Here is a 22,264-nt window from a genome sequence, read left to right on the forward strand (position 1 = left end):
GTAAACTTTTGATTTTTAATAGAAAGAAAGAAATATAGATATAGACAGATGTCTATATGTGTGTGCTTATACTCAGATCTTTAATATCTCAGATCTTTCTCTATGCTGAGATACCAGGGCTCTTGGATCAAATGACTGGCAAAGTGATGGGACAGTGAAAGTCTAAGGTGAGGCTGCTCTGGCTTATTTTAAAAGGCAGCCCTCAAAAGATAATGGATTGTTATAAAAAGAAAGAAAAGAAAGTGAGCTTGAAGAGGCTTTGCTGAGCAAATCTAGGACAATTTGAACATCAAAATAAATACTAATAATAACAGATTATTACCCACTGAATAAAATAGAAACCCTTGAGATACAACTGACATAAAGAAATAAATATTAATTAAATAAATGGAGAGAAAGGAGAGCTCTTTTTTTTGCAGTAGAATGCCAACTAATAAATGTAGAAGGAATGGTGAATTAGAGTCACCATTTGGGTATAATTGTAACAGTAATTGCTTTATATAAGAGTTATCAGTGGATGCTAACAGTGAAAGTATGTTGAGAATAGAATATTTGCACACTCAAAATAGCCCTCCCCCCAATACTATTAATTACAAAGAGAAAAATAATACCTTGCAGCAATGGTTAAAGCCATCACTTGTACTTTTTATCATAAAAATCTGTATATTAAATCCCAAGTGATCCTACTCTTTTCTTTTTTTTTTTACATTTAAAAATATTAAATCAATATTATATAAAGCAATTGGGAAAAGGAAGTCATTGAGAGATAGCGGTAGGTAAAAAAATATCATTAATGAATTGTCTTTGTAACCCTTTTGCAAATTTCCCCATTATGTGGAGAAGACCTCAGGGAAAATGGCCAAGAATGCACATAAAAATGCTAGACTTTGATATTACCACAAACACATAGGGAAAATGATCCAAGCATTATTTATTGTCTGTTTTGTGTTAAGCATTGTGCTACATGCTTTCCTCAGAACAACCATTTGAGAAGGATTTATTTTCCTCAGTTTGTGAAAGAAGCAAATTAGAATGGGAAACTTTAAGTTATACATCTAAGTGTTCTGCCTGAGATGTGCATTTTTCTTTTAGCGTATATTAAATAGAAAGAGGAACAAGAGAAGTGGTAGTAGAATCCAGAGAAGGGTATAAATAGATCCATTGTACTGGAGAGCTTAGTAGAAATGGAGTATTGGAGTCTGAATTGTGCTGATTAATAAAAGCTCTTTCAACACCTCCAGCAAAATACATAGGAAATACCACAAATATTTGAGGTTAACATTTAAGGACAGACTTTGGAAGTGCAATCTAGAAAAATTAAATTAGGAAATGATGTTAATCTAGATACTTACCTAATTTCTAATATAGATTTGTGGTAGGCAAGAAGAACAGTGATTAAAATTAAGGGCAATACAATTGATTCCCTTTTGTATAAATTTGCCAGCTACTGTTTTTCAGCTGGTCTGTGAAACTAGTTTGTTTTATAGCTTCTTGTTTTGAAAAATAAGAAAGTTCTTGTTTATGAGAAAAGTTAGCTAAGAAGATATTACTCTAATTAAATAGTTCCTTCATAGATATACAGAAACGATGAAAAATTGAGCTTTATTTCTAATTACTAGTTCAATAGTGATATAAAATTATTTTTTAATTTAGATATAAGGCTCTTTTTGCATATTAGACAAATTGTTTTTGTCTTTTCTTGTTGTTCTGAGACTCAGTTTCAAAGTGTGTGTGGGCCGTCCTGCACAACATCAACTCAATTCTGACACTATCAACCCAGAGCTAGAATGAGATTCCACAGGTAAAGGGCTCAATTCCACAAGACCGTCCCCCATTTCAGACACTACTGGCAAGCCCAGGTTACTTTATCTGTACTTGGGACTGACTAGATATAAATCAGAGTTTCACACAACCGGCTAGATATAAATCAGATGTTCCCACAACTCCCTCTTTGGATTCTGTTAATTTGCAGGAGAAGCCCATAGAACTCAGGAAAACCCATTTACTTAGTAAATTACCAATTTTTTAGACAGGATACAAATCAACAGCCAGATAGAGAGATATATGGTTTGAGGTCCTAAATCAGGGACCTCTGTCATGGTGCTTGGGGCCCTGTAAGGTGGCATGTGAAAGTCTTTTGTTTCCGCATGTAAAAACTCCTCAAGCCTCCTTTTTTGGGGGAGTTTTATGGAGGTTTTATTACATAGGCATGATTGATTAACTCATGTCCCATTAGTGACTAATTTAACCCTTAACTTCTTTTCCCTTCCTAGAAATCAGAGGGTGGGACTGAAAGTTTCAACTCCCTATTCTTGATTGCTGCTTCTCTAACAGTCAGCCCCCATCCTTAGGTGCTTTGCAGGAGTCACTTTTATTAGCACATACCCAGTTGTGATTGTAAAGTCTTGTTATGAATAACAAGACACCCATTTCAACATTATGGCTCTGAAGCATTTTCAGGAACTGAAGACAAGAGACCAAATGTTATAACAAAATATACTCTCATTGTTCTTATTGCTCAGGAAATTCTAAAGGTTTATGAGTGGTGAGGTGGAACTGTGGATGAAAACTAAATATATGTGAAAAATATGTTTTGATCATCTGAACGACCAAATATATATATTTCTTATAAATCATAATATCGTACTCCTTATACCACACCATTTGATATTTGAAAATATAGTATACTGATGAGGAAAAGATAATAGAGAAGGAAGAATTAAAAGACTAATTCATGTTGAGGTATGTGTTATAGTTTTTAAATAATATTTGAAATATCAAATATATTTGCTTAAAATATTTTAATAGTGATATTATTTAATAATGGTCTTTTAGAATTTCAATAATTATTTTCTAAGCTTTTATTTAGTTTGCAGATTTAGGATGATAATATTTAGAACTATGCCTTATGGATTACTCTATATTTTTGGTATTAGAATATATTTATATTCTTCTTGTCTGAGTCAAAGAAAATAAAATATTAACCTTTTGGAATTCAAATAAGTATTAATTTATCGTGTTTGATTAAGGAGGGAATTTTGTATGTTACATACTATCTTCCTTCCAAGATAAATTTAATTATTCAATTGGACTGACACCATTTGTGGCAATAAAAGTTAGAGACTGCAGACCACACTTCTATATCGATTGCCTTTAATGATTACACTCCATTCCCACGTGATGTTCTAACATAGCCTGTTATTGAGGAAGCCATGTAATTAAGTTCTATTTTAATCTTTCACAACAAAAATACAAATGAAAATCAGAAAATGTTATAAAATAATTAAATATATTCATGGCAAAATGCGATGCCTGCTAAGAAAGACAAAATGCTACATGTAAAATACTAAAAATGTTCATTTAAAAGATATTTTAAAGTTTAACAGCTACAGTAAATTCCTAGGCATGGCACTTTTATATACAACTACTCCATTCCTTAAAACGTACATTTTCTGGTGTTAATTTGAGGATGAAAACAAAAGTATATTTAACTAGAATTCAAGGTTGTTTTAATTGCATGTTTTACTCTTAGGGTAATACAAGTAATATTATAGAATATAGAAATGAAAAGCTTCCTATAATGTCTTTCATAATTTAAGTAAATTTATGATTGATCAATATAAAGAGTGTAAAATCTTCACCATAGCAGCCCTTACAGATAATTTTTACAACAGTGATGGTGTCGTTGCTAGAGGGCGCAGAGAGAATTCGGTTCTTTCTACTGACGCAGTAAAGAATTACAGATCAGAGAAATTTAGGAAAAGTAAGATTTATTAAAGTACATTTTAAGAGAGAAATGGGCTATGCCAGAGATGGCTGTAGCCCTGCACAATTTGGAAAGTATACCTTGTATTGGCCTTTGATGGGTGGTTACAGGGGTGGTGCTAGATGATTAGCATGTAAGGTCAGTTGATTGACATTTGGCTGTTATATAACCCTTTTTCTACTGTGCTTGTAGATACCCAGAATTCAGTCTGTTATAATTAGATTCATGATCTTCTGGGCATATGTGCGATATTATAATGATGGTTAAGGAACATCAGTATATGCACTAACTGCACAAACCCTTGTGGCTGAACTAAACCAGAGGTTATTTTTGTGGCTTTTACTTCCTTGTATTCCAGGATGTAATGGTAATTTTTAACTGTAAAATGGACGTTTTGTGGAGGTCTTATGGGACATCTCTGGGTTGGGCCTTCATTTTCCCCCAACCCCAGTCATTCATGTCTATCTATCTGCCTAACAATGGGACACTATCTTTCAAGGCAGTCTAACCCATTTTTATAAACTTTTAATTGTTCTCTTCATTTGAGACTAATTTATTCACTGATGAAAGGTCTACTGAGCTCTTGAGATATTCCAGACACAGTTCTGGGAGCTAGAATTCTATCAGTGAGCCCCACAGACTGGGCCTCTGCCCTTGAGGAGTTTGACTCTGGTGGGAGTAGATGTTCCTTAAACATCACTTGTTTTAAACTGTATTTCTCTAAAGTCTCTTAAGTGTCAGGCATGTATCAAAAATACATTTTAAAAATATAGAAAAAAGTAAATAAATAAACAATTTATTTAAGGTGAATGCCAGATGATGACAAGGGCTTTATAGAGAATTGGAATTGGGTAATGTAAACATAATGATTTTTTCTTTAGCATTGTTCTATGTCAGGCATAATTCTAAGTATTCATTTTATTCTTTTAACTGTGCTGGATACTATTTAACTTAATCTCCAATTTACAGATGAAGAAATAGGGACACAGAAAGGTCTATAACTTGCATAAAATCTCATAACTATTAAGTAGCAAAGCCAGGATTCAGTCGTAAGCAGTTTTGCTCTAGAGCTCATGTTTATTATATATTTCCATTGGTCTTTGTAGCATTACAAAAGGAAGGAAGGAAGGAAGGGAGGGAGGAAGGAAGGAAGGTATCCATTTGAAGATATTAAGAACTTTGAAAATATGAGCCTGTAGTTCTGTTGAGATAGCAGAGTTGAGGGTACAGTTTGAGTCTCATGTAAATGTAGAGAAGGTCAACTTTCCTGTGACATTCATCAAATGATCCTAGTTTTGTCTATGGACTGATATAGAACAAATTATCACTCTCTCCTACTTGCTAAGTCCTCACATACTTGAAAATAGTTAATTATAGCTCCCTTTATTCCATTAGTCTCTTGTTGAAATTTATCAAAAAAATTGCTAAGATAGTAAGCAGAATAGGACATTGAAGGAGAATGAGAAACTATCAAAATTAAAGAAACATCAACATATAGAGTTTGGAATGAGTGACAATTTTCAAATAAAAGAAATTCATGAACAAGACTCTATTTGGTTAGAATCATGTGCTTAAAAAAGTTAGAAACTTGTGCTTAAAAAAGCGTCCTTAAAAATTGAACACTAATATTAAGAAATATTTTAGTATTTTTAATATTATTCAATTATAAATATGTTAAAGGTATGCAAATAAAACTTTCTTTTTAAGATTCCTATCTTTTAGAGATAATACTGAAATATTTATAGGTGAATTAATATAATATCTGGGACCACTTCAAAATAATATAGGGTAGATAGTTGGGAATATAAATACATAATTAACTTATAAATGGGTAATTGTTGAAGCTGGATGATGGCCAATTAGGAGTTTGTTATATTATTCTACTGTACATACAGATTATAACAAAATAGAATATTTAAAAATTAATCAATGATATCATCCTTAGATGTTATCTAGTCCAATCACCTATTAGATGCTTATTTCTGCTGCATATCTCTGTTACATCATCACTCACTCAATCTTTCTCTAATAATGAAAAATTTCTCACTCTTTTATCTTATAATTGTTCTGATTTGGGGAAATTTACTTTTTCTGTGTCATAGATTTTGTCTCCACATAATTTTACATATTTGCTTTTTTCAAGGTATTTTTACAGACATCAAAAGAATACACTTTAACAAAATCTTTAAATCTTCTGAAATATTGAGCAATAATGAGGGACTGAGAAGACTAACCATAAATAAAAGCTATAAAACAGGAACTCCTTCATCTTTCTGAAGCCATATCTATAAATCTACCTGCATTTGCACACATTTTCTGTCTTCCTGCCTGTTAAATGCAAGACATGTTTCTCCTTTTGTCAAGACAATTTCTTTACTTACGCTCTAAATTTTATTTGCAGGTACCTTTTCTAGAATGTCTTTATATTTTATCACTCCATCCTTCTACATCTTCACCTTATTCTCTCTATTGATTTCTTTTCATCAAAACACATACTCTAATATTACTTTTTAAAAGTCCCTCCTCATCCTCATATTTTCTTCCACATATCAATCTGGAATTTACTCTTCAATTACTTGGATCTACTTTCAGTTTTAATCTTTTATTGTAGTGGGCTCTTTCAAGAAAGGGTGCTATGACCTATATTAGTGGTCCTGCCATCCCTCCTTTCTACCCTAAGCAACCCTATATCTGTATGCCAACTACTCACAAATGTTTATCTCCAGGTTATGTCTGGAACACCCATTTGGTAGATCTTGTTTATCTTAAAACTAACTTGGTTGACCCTGAACTCTTGGTCTTTCCTCTCAAGCCTAGTCCTTTTATCATCTCTCCCAACTCAGTACATTACATCATCATCTTTCTATTCAATCCATCACCAAGTCCTGGTCATATATAAAAATGAGTCTCCTAAATGTATCTAATATCCAACTACTCTTCGTCATTTTCACTACTACTTTCTTAATTCAAGCCACCATCATCTTTAATTAACTTCAGCTACTATAACAGCCTCTTACTGACTACAGTGCTTAGAAGAACAAAGATCTTTTAAAAACACAGATTGATTCACTCATCTGTTTAAAACCTTTCACTGACTTCCCACTTACTTAGAATAAAATCCAAATTAACGAAAAGTTGATTTGCAGCATTAGCCTTTCTTCTTTCTCTAATTCCCTTTCCAGGGTGCCCATGCTTGTATGTAATCACCATTCACTGTGCAGTAACCAAATTAGTTTTTAATTATCAAATGTTGGTTTTGTTTCTCATTTATTCAGTATTTCCATTATATAAGGTTACCTTTAAAAGAAAATAACACTATATTTTTAAAATAACCTTTTGTTTAAAACTATACATCTCTTTAACCTAGAGAGTGTTGAATTTTCAAGAAGATACATAAACTAATCTTAAATTGCTTAGTGTTAAAATGATGGCCCCTTATTTATCTTACCTAAAGAAATAATATCTGAGTATAGTTTTGTCACTATATTTTTAGGTTTATTTTACAAATTTTGATTAAAAAATTTTAGAATTACTATTACTGAATTTATAGATGTATAAAAGGGTAAAAACATGCCATTTATCTAATTTCCTAATCTGAAAAGCATTATAATGGTACAGTTTTCTCTAAGTAATTATTATTACATGGACACAAAATTATGTAGATAAAAATTATATCAATACTAAAAAAAATGCCTATATGCCTTAGCTTGTTATGCTCTTCCATATGTATTACATATATTAATTCGCATAAACTTTACGCAACCATTTGAGACAGGTATAATCCCTATTTTATAGATTAGGAAATGGGAACACATGGTTTAATTACTTGCCCAAAATAAACGGTAGGGAAAATTGAAGCCAGGTAGTCAGACTCTATAATCTATGCTCTTAATTTATATAAACTGCCTCTCACAGTAGGATGGTGATGACGATGACGTATTATTTTCATCTTTGTCAGCGAACTATAAGCCAGTGGACTAAATGTAGCTCATTGCCTGTTTTTGTATAGTCTACAAAGTTAATTTTTTTCTATTTCAAATGATTGAAAAAAGAAGAAAATACTTTAAAACATTCAAAATTATATAAAATTCAAATTTCAGCATCCATAAATAAACTTTATTGGAGTACAAATTCACCAATCTGTTTAAGACTTGTCTATGACTATTTTCACACTAGGAAGACAGAGTTGAATAGTTACAGCAAGCACTATGGCTCACAAATGCTGAAATATTTCCTCTTTAATTTTTTACAGATAAAATTTGTCAACCCCCATTCTGGAACCTTTCTCTTCTAATGTGTTCACTCTTTCTTTACATGAAGAGTTCAGTCTCTGCTGGAGAGTGCTACCTAGTTAACCTGCCACTAGCTCAGACCCTTCTCATTTCTAACCTCACTCTAATTCTTGTGTAACATTGCCTTTTGAAAAATAAACTACTGTAGACAGAATGGTCTCGTATTTATTTTTGTTGATATCCTTGAGAGCCAATACTTTTATTGCTGTTGTTCAAAACCAGACTTATGTCTACAGCCATGTTACTCTGAACAAGCCCGATCCTATCTGATCTTGGAAGCTAAGCTGGGTCAGGCCTGGTTAGTACTTGCATGGGAGATCACCTAGGAAGACCAGGTGCTGTAGGCGTAAAAATAAAAATATAAGGGATTGTAAGCTGACAAGGCCTTGCAATCTGTGAGGTTAACCAAAGGTTGCCTTGCCTAAAAAAAATAAAACAAAACCAGACTTATTTTGTAGTACTTAACTACTAATAGTTGTTTTAAGAAAATACTGAGAAAGGAAATGCTTAATATTTATAAGTTGAAATTAATAAACAATAAAATATTTATAGTTTCTCTCTTTTCACATGAGTCGAGCAGCTTTATATTATAAGGCATTTCTCTTTGTCTCATTATGTATTATCGTATTATATTTATTAGTGTTATCATCTTTCTTTGATTTTATCTTGGGATTTAAATGTGTTACCTGGAATATAATGATAACAGATACTTTCTTTTTGTATTTTAATATTCAATATACAGGAATAGTAAATTGAACATCAAAATACAATTTAATTCAACAGGTGATAGCATGCTTCATTTATATTTATATCTCCATCTAAATGGTAATGTCAGGGCAGCACTTAGAAAATTATTCCCACTTAGCTTGGTGTTGTCTTTCCAGCATCCGTAACTTTTATTGCAAATGAAATGTCAAACCCGATGGCCTAAATATAGCACAGAATCTGGGAACTCTATCTCTTTGGCATATGCATGTTCTTTACAGGTAGTCAAACATCTTTTTGATTATCCATGTTCCTGTTTGAAAGTCTTCTTTTATTTAGTAGAGAACAAGACAAAGAAGACAAAGGAAATCCAAAAATTATTAAAGTTATTGGAGCATTTTTTTTCAGACAATAGAAGGATCTTATTCTTTACTTATATTTGAATTTGTACTGTTACTAAACAGAGTTGCAAATAATATAATCCACTTCTAAGAAAGCTCAATTTGGTAAGTTGTAATGTTGATTCTGATATTTATATCTGCTGACCCTACTGTCTTTTTGAAATAAAAGAAGGATTTGTATTAGATCAGATGAAATTTTAGGGGCACGAGTATCAAATGCTTCTCACTCAGAACAGCAAAGGAGCAGTATCTTGTATTTCTAAATCATTTGAATATCCATCAGTTAATATGAAATATGTTATTTGAGGCTTAAAATACTCAGAGTGTCCTCTTATGTCCTCACTTGCCTAAAACTATTTTTACTCTATGAGAGTGACCCTTGTTGGCATAGAGCACCCTGTGAGGAAGAATCCTTTTGCAGCTCAGTAGGAAAAGATAGTGTCGGCAGGTCCCTTCTCAGAAAAATCAACAATCATCTTAGCTTTAGAACTATTGTCTTCAAATTTATTCACTTTCTCCCTGCTTCATAAACTTTTCCTCCTTTTATCATTAGAGGAAACTCTGCTCTAATATCATAATATATATACTACATCCTCTGTACCATATGGCACATGGTAAAATTTTATAATCAGCTTATTGATATATATTTATAATGGGTAAAAAATCTCTCTCTCTCTCTCTCTCTCTCTCTCTCTGTCTCTGTCACACACACACACACACACACACATACATACAACTTTTCAAGACTTCAGTGACTTTTTTATTTTAGTGACTCCCTTATTCCTGGTTTGATGCTGTGATTTCCCACAAATTAATAAATGCCATTAAAACAATTAATGAGATAGTCACAAGAAAATTAGAACCTAGGAGTTACTGGACACAAAAAACACATTGGTTTACTATTTTGAAAATATCTCCCCCTTTAAACTTCTTTCCAGGACCATATAGCTTTCAACTTTTGTCATTGCCTGATCCTCTCTCTCTAGTCCTTCATGCAATTTAAGCTTCCTACAATACAGCTCAGGTCATATGTCTCCCTTTCTTAAAATTTTCAGTGATTTCCCAGGGCCTGTTAAATTAAGGACTTACCTGAATTTTAGCATTTAAGACATTACTAGTGTGTCTTGACAACGTTTAAATTTGTCTCTCATCTCGTATGATCCCTAGGCTTCAGCAGCTCACACTTCCTACTTTGGGTCATACTATTTCCTCTGATTATAATATGCCCTCGTAAAACACAGTCTGTCAAAATCTCAACTATTTTTTTAATGCCTATGTTAAATTAGTGCCATGACAAAAGCTCCTGACCTAGTGGAAAAGGAAACCATATTAACTCATTCTGTTCTTGTCATTATATACCTTGATAGGAAATACCTTCCAAATTTAGATAAATGCCACTATTAAAAATAAAATGATATTACGCTTGCTAGTAGTACACATATTATTTTAAAATAAATTTGGAAACTGGAAATATTAGTTACTAATTATTAGATTATAGCTGAGATCTAATTTCTCCTCTAATAGTAAAAGGATTCCCTCTAGTAATGTTCTTTTCTAATTGGGAGCAAATATATTCCTCCCATTCTTTAGTAGTTTGTCAGAAAGCCCATGTAGCAGAGAATAATTTTAAAAATTAAAAACAATATATATGTTAGAGGTTTTCTATTATGTATGGATAGAAATATTATTTTAAATGCAACTGAGAAAAAATTTAAGAATACTTAACCAAATTCTAAAAGATTTTCAAAACCATAAATTTTTATTATATAATCATGATTTTAAGACAATCATTAATTCTAAAATGTTAAGATTTTTTAAAGGTACATTTGCTGAGGTCTAGTAAAGAGGTGAAGCAATCAAATGTAATAATGAAATTTGGTTGCATCTCAGTGATGAATGATTTTGAGAAGAGGCATTGTTTTATACAAAGATTAACAAACTTTTAAAAAGCCAAATCTTATAAATTATGTCATTGTTTGTTTGTTTGTTTAACAAATATTCATTGAACACTATGTGCCAGACACAAACTATGCTACATTCTGGTAATAAAAAAGTAATCAAAATAGACATCCTCTTTGACATTACCCAAATGTTCATTTCAAAGTGATGTTGGTTACTCTAATGAGGAATTATTGCCCAGAAAGTCTAATTAGCTTTCAATAAGCCATGAGTAAATAATTAATTTTGACATCTTATAAGAACTTAATATTTTAAAATTATGTTTAAGATGAAGTTTATAATGCATTTTTAATAATCAGTCAGATTTATGTCAGTTTTTGTACTTCAGAATGACATCAAGTTATTTTTAGTATTTTTTTCTGTCTCCATTTTGTGGCATGTCACTAGCAGTATTTGAGAGTTGAATGAGAAAGTTTTTTCAGTAAAAATATAGTTTGTTTTTTAATTTTTTAACACAAAATCAGCCTTATATAAAGAGAACTTTGATTTACTGGAAATTTAACATGGAAACACAAATTAATGCATTTATTTCTTTGTTCCAGTTTTTATTTTCTTTGGTCTCATTTTTTAACTACTGGGCCAGACAAAATAATTTTTAAAAACCTGAATTACATTTCCTTATAACAAACGTGAAAATACACATGATTTTTCAATTTGCTAGTTTTTAATAATTTTCAGTAATACTTTCCAAAGACAAGATAAATATTAAAGCACAGAAAATTATATATATTAAATGGTGCATATAAAAAATGACACAGTAAAATCAAGTGTTAAAAATATTAGTAAGTATGTTAAGCTAGTTTTTACCCTCTAAGGTATAAATGTGAACATATATAAAATATAAATTGTTTCATATATGAATGTATTTTGTCATTACATGTTACTTGCTGATATTATCATTTTTAAAATTTGAAAAGATATAAAAAACATGACAGGAATCCGAGTGCTTAAAATTGATAACTAATATTTTATTCATTTTAATTGATTTGGAATATATGGCATTTGTCATGTTGCATTAGTATTTATTAGACACAAATCAATCTGTAACATAAAACTCACTTTATGTAAATACTTAAACTGAATTGTGATTACATGTGCATTTTGTGAACAGTTTAATTGAATTTTCAATTTAATCTATAGGTAGAAAGAGTAAACATCTAGAACTGAGGTAATTGAGGCTTAGAAGCTTAGAGAATACACATAATTTCCCTAAATTCATTATTTTGAGAAAGTTAATGTGTTCAATTAAAAATTCCATACCTTAACCTCTCTTGCAAGTAGTTTTGAGCATGCCCCACTGTCATAATTAATGTGGATTAAATACAAGTTGAAACTTCTTTAAAAATTAGGCAGATTCAGCTGGCCTGTGCCCTTTTTGACTTTCACACATCCATCTACATTCTGCCTTAAAAGTAGTCATGAAGGTTGAAGCTGTAGGACTCATACTGAAACTTGGAAAAGCCAAGATGATCTAAAAGGCTTGTACCCAGACACCTTAAGCCATTGCTTTAGACCTGAATTCCTACTTCCTGACTTAAGGTTATGTTAGATAATATCATATTCCTATTATGTGTAAGACTCTGATATTAGTGTATTTTGTTATATCAAGACAAACCCAGCCATTAAATGTAGTGCATATTTATAGGTAAATAGTGGATCATGTGCTGTATGCATATCCAATAAAAAGAAATAAGAAAATGTAAACCAATTGATCAAAAAAGTGTGGAAAAAAATGTGTGAAAGAACTTGTACCTCCTCTAGGAAACATATGACTGTGATACTTGTTATAAAATGAGAAGAACGATGGATAACAACCAAATAGGAAGAGGGAGAAACTCAAATATCTCATACATTGGGTGTGAAATTTTCTTTAGTAATAGAACTTGATTTAAGGCAGCTCTGGGTTTAAGCCACTTTTTAAGTTTATCTAAATTGATATTTTGAAGTTTATTATTCATGTTTTCTCCTTACAAATAGAAGAAATGCAACACCAGTTTTCCTAATGAGTCTTTCATGGATAATCACTGTAAAGGTTATACGCCAACACTTTTCCTATAACTGATCTTTATTGGTGAGTTGGGAGAAATTCATAGCATTGAACTATTCCCTTCTTTTACAACCCAGGCCTGGATCTACACCAAGCTGCAAGCAATCCATAGTATTCTCAGGAAATGAATGTCCATTTTCTAAGGCGACTACCAGTGCCATACAGTTTTTGAGCATGATAAAGTTACATAATATTTAACTATTTTCCTAGGTACAACCCAGCCTCAGCACATTTGGATGCCATGCCTGAGCATGAAATGAGGAGCTGCTGACCACACGGCCCCTCTTGATTTCTAAATGATTTCCAGGTGCTACTGTGCTGCATATACACATGGTATATTCTTTGCGACAGTGGGTTTCAAATCTATCTAAATCTAGGACAAACTTTTTTTCCAAAATAAGCCGAATAGAAACATCTTTGCAAAATAATCAGTATAATAGATTATTATCACTTCCAAAAACAGGACTCTGAAGATTACAACTAAAAAGAAGCTCTGAATGTGGACATATATTGTGTTAAATATATTCCATCCTTAAATATTTTCCCTTTCATCCAATAGTAAACATAACTGAATATTTAAGCTACAAAATCATCCCAAGAGATCTAAAAGTAAGTTATCGTTTACACAAGTTCAACTAATTGTTTGATGTAAATAATTAAGAGAGATCAGCAAACGTCTGCTTAATTTTAGAGAACTTTCTCTTGTGTAGTCTAGCCTTGTAAATTAATACTGAAACTTGGCTGAGTCGCAAAGTAAGCAAAATAAACATTGATTGTAGTCAGAAGCCACAGAAGTATTAAAAATCACAGAAATATTTCTGAAATGGACTTTTAACAAATTGTCAGCTTAACTTATTTTCCACCTACTCAACTTCAGATATACATAGTGTCCTTAAATTTCTGTTTTCAGAGTTTTGTCTAAGCTATAATAGTGCCTCTGGCCTCAAATTTGATTGTACTGAGCTCAATTTTTCATTCCAAAGAATATGACACTTCCCTGTACCATTTTTTACCTAAATTATACATCTCATATAAAAGAGTGAAATATCTAGGCAAAAGTTGAATGTGATATCCACCTGACAATTAGATATAATGAAATAATCGAGTATATATGATTATTTTGTTAACTTATGAATGATAGAACTGTCACTATGAAAAAATAATAATTTTGGATAGGACAGATTTAATTCATTTTAATATTATTTTTTATTATTTTAATCCATTTATGTTTTTATGATGTTCTCCTTGAGAAATTTAGGATTAACCTTTGCTATTTGGTACAGGTTTTTTTCCCATAAAAATATTCTCATTTTCTTTATAGTTAATAAAATTTTTTAGGTTCTGATACTTTTTACATTGCTAATGACATTTTACAAACTTTTTACCTAACTTTTATAGTGATTCAATGATATAAATTGATATTTTTGAAATGTCACATAAAATATAGTAGCAACATATGAAAATCCATCACCCTCACAATGTCATGTCACATCATTAATAGATTTGAGTTTAGAAATAGGAACTCTAGATTCTGTTATCTGATTTCATTGTTTAATGATTTAAAGAGTAAAAATAATCTAGAATATTAGGGATATACATATTTAAAAAATTTTGCTTATCTGTGCAAATGGATGAAACATATCAAACATTGATATCCAAAAATAGATATCAATAATATAAAAGTTAAAAAATAAAGATATTTATTTAATTATGGATCCAGGATACATTTTGTATGTTTTTAATAGCATATTTTACTTAATCTTTTGGTCTATTCTAGTAATAAATATAGATTATTGAAAAAAATAATTAAATGAAAAAGATGTCTATCTACATTTACTTTGATCTGTTGATCTTCAAAATGATATGTTCATGGAATCAACATATATTTATTATCTAGTGATTATGTTTAAAGAGCTATGCTAAGTAATTAGATATGAGGTTAAAAATGAAGATTTTAGTAAATTTGTTCTTTCACCCAGCAATCTCTAGTCTCAATAGAAATTAGTCAAGGAAAATCTTATAAATAAATATATAAAAGTGATGATAGATTTTCAGAGGCATTTGGAGTCCTTGCTACATACACTCCAGGAAAATACTTCATTGTCCATATTTCTGCACGCTACAGAAAGCCTGGAATTTCCTCTATTTCTGAGTACGGGAGAGGTTATTTCTTCTACTTTCACTTCCTATTTTGCTTATTCATTCAAAAAGGGCAAAAACAGAAAGGATAAATGGAAGAAAATAATTTAATGTACAGCTTCTCAATGAACATATGTTGTAATTCCATTTATCCAATAAACCTTAAATGAATCAGAGTAAATTAGAGAAAAAAGCAAAATTAATGTATATTTGATTTTGTTAATTGTTCAATAATCTTAAAATTGCAGAGTTTTTATTTATATATTGGAACCAAATTTATTTTCATAATTACACATATTGAGAATAATTTACAAATAAGAAAAAGTAAGAAGAAACTGCTTCTATTGTCAAAATTTTCCTCTGTTAATGGAAAGACTTTTGATGTTTCAGAATTGAAAGAGGTGAATACTAATGAGAATTTTGAGCATTAAAGCCACATCATTTTGGAAAACTATTTAAATTGAAGAGTTAAGTCAACAGATTCTTTAAATAACATATTCTAATTTTGGTAATACTTTCTGCTTTTTAAACATTATAAAAATTATGCTTTTCATATTTTAGGACATTTATATTATTATCATTATCTTCATTTAGTACACATTTTTAATGCCTCAGTATGGCATTATTGATTTATGATATATATTTCTTTTATGGAAGAAAATAATCATGACCCATTCTCACGAAACAAGAGATTTTGATAAAACAAAAATTTTAACAAGCTAGTATACTTTATTATTTTCATAATTGGAACTACTAAATGTATTTTAAATTATCTTACTATCTAATGTTCAAATATTGTCATGCCATTGATAAAATTAGATTACAAAATAAACTTGTGTTTATTTTAAATATTTATTGAGCACTTCTCTGAAATAAGCCCCATGTTAGTTGTCTTACAGATATCTGTCAGATTAGTTTTACCCGTGTAATAATACTCATAAACTTTTAAATCTGGAGGGGATTTTTCATGTCTTGGCCACCAAGAATGATGCTGCAATGAATATCGGGTGCATATATCTTCACAGATTAATGTTTTCAATTTGGGGGGTTATCTAGAAGAGGGATTGCTGGTTCATATGGTAATTCTTAATTTTTTGAGGAACCTCCATGCTGTTTTCCATAGTGGAAACATACCAGCAGTGTATGAGGATTCCTTTTCCCCACAACCTCTCCAACATTTATTACTTGTCTTGTTGATGATTGCCATTCTTGAAGATGTGAGATGGTATCTCATTGTGGTTTTGATTTGCATTTCCCTAATAGTTAGTTAAGCTGAGCATCATTTTAAATGTCTGTTTGCTGTTTATATGCCTTGGGAGAAGTGTCTGTTCAGGTTCTCTGCCCATTTTTTAATTGGATTGTTTAATTTTTGTTTTTAAGTTGTAGGAATTCATTATATATTTTGGATTTTAGCCCCTACAGAAAAAAGTTGAGAACCATATGATTTCACTCATGTGTGGGATATAAAACTGAAACCAACAAACGAACAAAACAATACTCATAGACACAGATAACAGGTTAGTCATTACAAGAGGAAAAGAGGGATGGGGGAAGTAGATAAAGGTAAAGGGTGTAAATATATGCTGTTGGAAGGAGATTTGACTCTGGATGGTGAACATGCAGTACAATATACAGATGACATATTCTTGAATTGTGCACTTGAAACCTATATAATTTTATTAACCAATGTCATCCCAGTAAATTTAATTTAAAAATTTAGAGGGGATTTTCAAATTTATAATCTAAATCAGATTTCTCATTTTGAATATAAAAATTAACAAAATAACAAAAAGTTCATGAGAACTTAAATGGTTTCCCCAGAGGTTTGATAAACTCTCTGAAATAAGAGTAAATTATGAATAGAGTTATTAAGAAATTTGGCTATTTCTAGAAAATCAAACTAAAATTATTAGAGTGGGCAAGGGAAGAAAAATTTTATGTAATAGAGATGATTTTTAATCATGTGAACAGGTTTTCTTCTAATTTATTTAAATTTGCTATAATGGTTATCCTCATAATTTCCCAATAGAATTATCTTAATGTAATTACAATAGTTTCAAAAAAGTAAAAGATTAAAAAAATTGAGCTAAACTTAAGGAAGGAACAAAATGAATTATACTTATAAAAATATATAAACTTAAAGAATATCCATCATAATGCATCATCTGTAGTGTTGCCTTTGCATAAAACATCACTTAGATGAACCATTTTTGGTTTTTATTTTTAGTTTTAGTTTAAATAAATTAAATAAAAATTTTAAATAAAAATGAGCATATACAAGTTTAGAAATAAAATTGTTAGTTTAAGTTATAAATAAAAAGAATTAGGGGCAAAGTTAGCAAACATTTGTCTTTAAATTTTGCTATGTCATTTTTAAATGTAACATTTCTTTATATCTTTTAATTAATTTTAGGAAAATTATATATTATTTGTGTTATTGCCTATTTTGCCTCTGTTAGAATGAATGTCTAACATTTTTCTAAAGAGGGTTTAGCCCTGCCAAATGGATCTCTTAGTGGAAATCCTTATAAAGCATAGTTTTCAAAAAAGGAAATTCATTCCATGCTGACTCGGCAGTGAATTACTAATAGGACTTCTTTCTCTCGGGAACCATAACCTTGAACTCATTGTCGCTCAGAAGCTTTTACAGACTCTGTCTGAGGGAATATGCACAGTTCTTCCATTTGTTGAGCCCTCCCTTCAAGAATCTTATCAAGGCTAATGGTGTTTTCTGCTGTCTATAGAAAAACACACCTACAGCATGCACAGCCCACCCCTCCACACACAGGCAATTGCCAGCTGTCGGGAGGTTCGCAGATTTTTCTGAAAACTAAACTCCTACCCTAGATACTCTAAGATCCTCTTGGAATAGGGAGACCACCATAGAGTTGACACTAGACTGCATCTACTGGTGCTCTGAGAAATTCCTTTTATAAAATTATGTTCTGGTAAGAAGCCATTAACCTTTATTGAGGCACATTATAAGAAACATCCCCATAAAACCCACCACAATGTTTACCTTAAGAATGGGTTTGGAGGCTTGTTTATTATATTAAAGAGTATATTTGTATGAGCCCCCCCCACCCCGAAAAAAAACTCCTCCCAGGTATTGATGTGAGAAATAGACTTAGGCAACTGGTTTGTTTTAACTCATGAACACTGCAATTGATCTCTTTCTCTCTTCTCGAAAGCTCTGTGACACTACTTTAAACCAAGCATCAGAACTTCAGGGGCTACATGTTGCATATAATGTAATTCCTGGCCACATCTTATTTTCCTATCATCATTTTCACATTGTTTCATTTTTTAAATTTTAATTTATTTCTATCATGTTATATTTTGCTTTGAAAACTGCCTTAACTCCATTTTAGACAAGGATGATATAAATGAATAAAATATTTTATGATTAGTTTTCTTTCTTTTTCTTCTTTTTTGGGGGTGGGAAGAAGGGGATGTGGAAAAACCTTACAGTTCTAAAATTTTTCTCCATTAACAGTTAGAAACAAAGTGTAGAAGGCAAGAACCTATGATTATATCCAACTTATAAAATTCAAGAAAAAGAACTGTTAAAAAGTAGAACAAAAAATAGTTATAATACTATACAAACATCACAGAGGACTAATATAAAAATGTTAACCAACTAAGTTATCTTTTGATTTTAAAACCTCTTTTGATATCAAAACCATGAGAAATGGGCTTAGATTACAGGAAGAGGAATGTAAACTGGACATGTGGATGGGTTATACATTTAAACATATTGGGCACCTACTGCGAAACAGAACTAGACTTCATGAACAGGAGAGTTCTGTGACCATTTGTAAATTTGTGTGGTATAAGAAGCACACAGACAGTCTGTCTAGGTTTGAATCCGGGCTCTGCCATATATTAGCTTTACGACCTCTCTAAATCTCTTTCTCATAGAGTTGTGAAGATCAGATGACGCATGTGACATTCCTAGGAGAGAAGACGTTTGTTATTTATCAAATTCTAGACAATTGGAACTTAGAAGCAACACAACATCACTAGAAGCTGAAGGGAAGTTATTTAAGACAAAAAATACCGAAGTGCTAACGATATCAGCGACTGGAACCTTAGAAGTGGTAGAAGGAACTAGAGTGGCCAATTTTGTACAAGACTGACAGTTTACAAACACTTCCACATATAGACCATTCTGGTTGTGTCTCACACAGCCCCATCTTCAGGATGAAGAAACTGAGTCTCAGGGAACTTTCATACCTTTAATATTTCACAATTTGACTCTCAGCTCTCTTGAATGGAAATGTAATCCTCTTTCTACTTCAGAACAAGAGCTTAGGGAACATGTAGCATGACTATCTCACTTTAGAATATTTGCTTATTATGTGGATCAGATCAACCTCAGATCAAAATACAACCCATAAAATAAAATCCCATGCCATAAAAGTCTATTGAAATAGTCATTTTAGAAAACAGATATTAGTGTATCTCCCTCTACACATATATGACTGGCAAAAACAAAAACTCAGCACTTGGCTCCTATAGAAATGTTTTGTGAAGCTTGACAAAGTTTTTTTTTTAATACTATGATTATAGTATTTACCAATGTTTATTGTCTTCTCAGCTTTTAGAAAACCTTTTCTATAACAATACTATATCAGCTTTATTAGTAGTGGTCATTTCTCAGTGTTGATGTTACGTTTTGGTTTTCTTAGACAGTCGTATCCTAACGGTATTTAAACTAAGTTGTCCAAAGCTTTCTACCACTTTGGTTATTTTATTTTGCTAAATATTCTGAAAGCTGAAGGAAGATCTTGTTTAGAGATATTGAGGGCAAATATGATAAGGTTGACTTGCTCCAAGTATTACATATTTACAGGGTAGCTAATGTTTAGTAAATTACTATTATGATGCTTTCCATAATTGTTGATAAATCTTTTTAACTGCCTTTTAATGTATCCTGGACTTAGAGTAAATGGTGGCAGGGACTTGGCCTTGTTACTGGTTTATCCTAGAATGTTACCTGACATTGAGTAGGTATTCTGTAAATACTCAATAAATATCACTTGAATGAATGAATAATCTACCTATTCATATGCTTAATGTGTTTGTGATTCAAGCACTATACTCATACTGAGAAAATGTAGACCCAACAAAATATTAACTGGGTTGTATACCTGTCAGAACAGTTCACTATTATAATATATGTACAATAGTTGATGTTGTGCTAGTTAGATCTAGCATGCCTTTCTACACGTGCTCCAGAAAAGGAGATCTGTCATTCTTCTGTGTCCAAAAATCTCTACAAATTACTAGAGTAATAAAGTAAAAGAGTTTTAGGTAGAATATCTAGGAATATAACCTGTTAGAATTCCACTTTTCTAGAAGTTATCTGCAAAGTCCCCCAATTGTGTATATGATAATTTTAGATTTATATATGGGGTCTCCAGAGTAATCAACATCAAATGATTTAAAAAAAAATTGTGTAGATAAAAAGTAGCTTCACAAATTTGCCATAACTTTAGCTTAATAGTCAGGTCATTATAATCTTGTTTTTTATCAACAAAAATGATTTGTGATTATAACTATTACCTATTCTTCATTTGATACAGGTAGAAATCAAGTATTCCAAGAGGTATTGTGCCCTGATTTAAAATCAGGTTTAGAGCATGTAGGTGTACTTATTTTCATGTTGCTGTATTCATTCTTAATTAGGACAGGAGATACCGAAAATTTATTTAGTGATAAAGTTAATAATTCTCCTCCTGTAGCATCTAGTCTCCGGTGGCCCGGAGACATTGTCTAACCTGAATTTGAGAATAGTTGAGGAAGTTGTTCTGTATGACCTCATTTGAATTATAGTCATTGATATAGCAAGTCTCTTTAAATTCATCTGGAAATTGTCTGAATATTCTGATGTCCTTGGTTCATTATTTCTGTGAATCAAAATGAAATATCTGAGGACCACAGAGAAATACAATTTGGTTAATTCCTTTTTTAATGCAATTTATACTTTGTTCCTTCCCAAAGGATTATATAAACATCTATGTGAAGTTGTGCTTTATAGATATATGGATTTTTAAAAAATGAAGTAAAAGATAAACTAAGCAGATTTTTAAGTTTTTATTTATTTAATAGTATCTGAATTTAAATGGTTTTATTTATTTTCTGTTTTAATTATTTCAATTATTAAAAGTATTTTAAATATTTAAATATATCAGATCCAGAATAACTGAATAATCTGGTCTTTACATGCAGATATAGTCTCAATATAAAATATCTTGAAACATAAAAATTTAGTTTAAAGTGACAAATGCAAAAAATTTGTGTTCCAGATGGTTTGTTTCTAAGAACAAGAAGATATTATTCAGAAAACTTTAACTAGTTAACATCCACTATGTGTTCAAATTAACTATAAGGATTGAATTCATTTAAAATTTTAGTGATGGACATTTTTCTAGGCTATGACTACCTTTTAGAAGCACTTTCTTTTTTCTCATTTGGAGTTAAATGACCAATTAATTCACTTAAGAGTTACTTTATACCTCTATGCTCCTCAGCCTCTCATATCAGTCACAGTCCTCTTCAATGTTAACTATTAACTTTACCAACTGAAAGCTAAGGGATGTACAACATTAATTATCTTAATTTTTGAGTCAGGTGCAAGTAAGTATTTTACAGTTTTGTGGCAGGTCACCAAGTAGCCCATGCAGGCCCATGCAGGCCCATGCAGATATCTGTTGGGTACTATGCTTCTTGTCTAGTCTTGTGGACATTTCCTTGGCACCCACAGTTGGAATCTATGGCCTCTGCCATAGCCTTCATTTACTAAAGTACCTACACTCCAAGGTGTTCTTATTCTAAGCCAAGTCCTCTCTACAGCCATTTGTTCATGTAGGTCATCTGTTTCCTTCACTAAAATCTCTTAGCTAGGGTGAACAAGAGTCACAATCTCAAGGAAACTTTTCTATTCATATGC

General features: G+C 31.2%; 1 protein-coding gene and 1 pseudogene across 1 annotated transcript in view; both read left to right on the forward strand.

The window, feature by feature from the left end:
* The window catches only part of CCSER1 (coiled-coil serine rich protein 1), a 1,126,758-nt gene that overhangs the window by 804,689 nt on the left and 299,805 nt on the right, over positions 1-22,264 (forward strand). The gene's annotated exons all lie outside the window — the stretch shown is intronic.
* Positions 8,287-8,405, forward strand: LOC112478964 (annotated as a pseudogene).

Source organism: Pteropus alecto, unplaced genomic scaffold (assembly GCF_000325575.1).
Source record: "Pteropus alecto unplaced genomic scaffold, ASM32557v1 scaffold63, whole genome shotgun sequence".
NCBI classification, from domain to species: Eukaryota; Metazoa; Chordata; class Mammalia; order Chiroptera; family Pteropodidae; genus Pteropus; species Pteropus alecto.